Source organism: Carlito syrichta, unplaced genomic scaffold (assembly GCF_000164805.1).
Source record: "Carlito syrichta isolate Samal-C Ts95f unplaced genomic scaffold, Tarsius_syrichta-2.0.1 Scaffold298302, whole genome shotgun sequence".
NCBI classification, from domain to species: domain Eukaryota; kingdom Metazoa; phylum Chordata; class Mammalia; order Primates; family Tarsiidae; genus Carlito; species Carlito syrichta.
In genome coordinates this window covers 1-2,952 of record NW_007242398.1, presented here as the reverse complement: position 1 = coordinate 2,952, position 2,952 = coordinate 1, and the positions used below count along the sequence as shown (strand labels likewise).

Sequence of the window (2,952 nt, the reverse complement as noted above, 5' to 3'; positions counted from 1 at the left end):
TTTGAGACATATTTGGAATTGAATAAATGGAAACATAAAATACAAACTTGTCGGACAAAACTAAAGGCTTTTTTTACTTTAAAGTCTATATTTATGAGATGTAGATAAATCAAAATCTAAGTTTCCAGCTTAATTAACTAGAAAAGCCATGAATTACATTAAAAGACTGAAAATGTACATCAATATAAGAACATAGTAAGTCCAGAAATTCACACATCTTTTGATCTTTTGAAGGAACTTCGGTCTTTGAAATAAACGGTTTTGGAAAAAATTGAACACCTTATGTCAAAAAGTATCTTGACCCCTATTTTGAACCACATTAAAAAATGAATTAAAGACCTAGGTGTAAAGCCTAATGCTATAAAGTACATTGTAAAATATATTGAAAACCCAGGTAAGGCCAAGTTTATTAGGTAGGATTCAAAATAAAAATGTTTTAAAGATACCATGGTTTTAATCAAGACTCAGACAATTTGGTTTTGCAAAAGACACTTAAAAACCGGGCAACTCCCTCAGAACCCCTCTCACTGTGGAGACTTCTCTGTCCTCGATAAATCCTGCTTAAAAATATTTTTTTAAATAAATAAATCACAGAAGAAGAGAAAAAAAATTGTAAAACTTATCTTTGAAAGAACTAGACTTCATTACATGTAAACACACTCTGGAATAATTTTTTAAAAACTCAATAAAATGTGGGAAAAGAATTGTATAGACATTTTAATAAAGAAGAGATACGAATGCAAGACAAGCACACAGAAAGAATGGTGTTTGACAATGTTGCTCAAGAGGGGGATGCAGATAATTCATGAGAAGTGGGACTACAATAACTTTTATAAAGAACTAAACAAGGAGCACATGGAACAGAAAACTTCAAATCCACATGTAGAGACCTTACAAGGAAAATTTCTAATAAAATACACACTACATTGAGTCCAGAAAAATGTTTAAAAGAATATTACTATTCAAGATAGATTCACTTCTAAGATGCAATGATAATTTAACTTTAGAATGAATGTAAGGATAACAGCAGACTTCTCATCAGAAACTTTATAAGCCAAAAGACACAGAGGTAACATCTTGGAAGTGTTGAAAAAAATTAATACATCTATGACACAAGAAATTAATGAAGAATGATACAACCCTCGACACAGAAAAAGCATTTGTTCAAATTCAGTACTGATTCTTGATTCAAGTACTAAGGAAAGAATAGAAAGCAAATTACTTGATGTGTTAAAGGAGTCTATAAAAAGTATGGTTAAAATTAAGTGTATAAACTCCTTAAAATTCAAGAATGTGATAGGAATTTCTTTGCGCACTACTCCTCTTCAACATTGAGTTGAACCTTCCAGTCACTACAATATAACCAATAAACAAAAACAACATACAGACGGGGGGACACTATCCATACTTATAGATAATATATGAATGTTTACATAAAATTCAACAAATATATTGAAAAATAGATTTACACACAAAAAGATAATGCATATAAAAACTTTTTTTTTTTTTTTTTTTTGAGTTGGAGTCTCACTCTGTCGCCCAGACTGCAGTGCAGTGGCCGCTCCCGACCTTTGCAGCCTCAACCTGCTGGAATCCGGCGATCCTTCCGCCTCAGCCTTCCAAGTAGCTGGAACTACAGGCGCGTGCTACCACGCCCGGCTAATTTTTTGATTTATTGTAGAGATGAGGTCTCGCCTGCCTAGGCGGGTCTCAAACCCGCAGACTCAGGCAGTCCACTCACCTCAGCCTCCCAAGGCGCGGAATAAAAACTTTAAATAACTAGTTGTGTTCTTGTATGCCAGATACAAATTAAAAGTAGCAGACAGAAACAGACATTCTGTAAAACAGAATTGTATGTAACACACAGGTATAACTCTAAGAATGTATGTCTCTTCAGTCATGAGAATACACTGGAGCACAAGAGCAGACAATACAAGTTCATTGGTCACACACTCAGAGAATGAGGCTAGCATTCAGTGCTGCACTCGCTGTTGCAGTGGCTCTGTTGACAGTCCTCCTGGTCTATTGACTCTGCTGTTTTGCATTTAAGCCTCTCTGCATCAATTTCTTTTCTTTTCATTTCTTTCTTTCTTTCTTTTTTAAAGACACGTGTATTTCACAATGCGGTTGCGTACAAAATGCTAAGAGCATTTTTCTTCATATTTTACAGAAGGGCTTGAACGTACAGACTTTCTACTAGTGATCACAGCACAACACATCCAAACCCAGCACCTAAGTTAGATGTATTCTAATTTGCTCAGAATTTAAAGGCTTAATGGCAATAACGGGAGGGAGGGGGTACATACGTTTATTTTACATAACTGACTGAAAAATAAATTCAAGAACTAGTAAATAGAATCTAATATGGTCTCATGCACCCCGAAGCGGATGGTGCCCGGTTTGGGGAGGTGATCGCTATGTCCAAACAATCTCCATCTGAAAAGTCTGCGACTGCAGGGTCATGGAGCCATCAGTCCCCTTTCTGTCAGACATGGTGCTGCGGATCTCCTTAACTCAGTAGCCAGGTCTTTTAACATCGGTGAAAACGATGGCAAAATTGAAGTGTGTGCCCTTCTTTCTAGCTTCTGGGTAGATTTCTTTTACTAAACTAATCAGTTCTTTCAAGGTTGGATCCATCTAGGTGCAGATCTGCAGCTCGCTGGACGGCACGTTCCTGCGGGAGAACTTGTGCATGCGGTGGCGGTTGTTGGTGGTGAGGACGCGCAGCAGCAGCGGGCACTTCTTATCGGGTGCGTCGCTTCTCTGGCTCGTTCTCGATCTCCTCCTGGGTGACCACGCGCGACTCCACCGCCATCTTCCTCCTGCGCCTGCGAGCCGCTCACTCTGACCTCTGACCCCCTCCGCAAGTCTGAGCGCAAAGTCCTGCCTCAATTTCATACTGCTCTTCTTTCTTCATCCCACTTTAACTCTCTGATGAAGAATTAGATTGAT

General features: G+C 38.1%; 1 pseudogene; it reads right to left on the bottom strand.

Moving 5' to 3' along the window:
* Positions 1–2,359: 2,359 nt before the first annotated feature.
* LOC103256947 lies at positions 2,360–2,862 on the bottom strand (annotated as a pseudogene).
* Between the last annotated feature and the right edge of the window lie 90 nt (positions 2,863–2,952).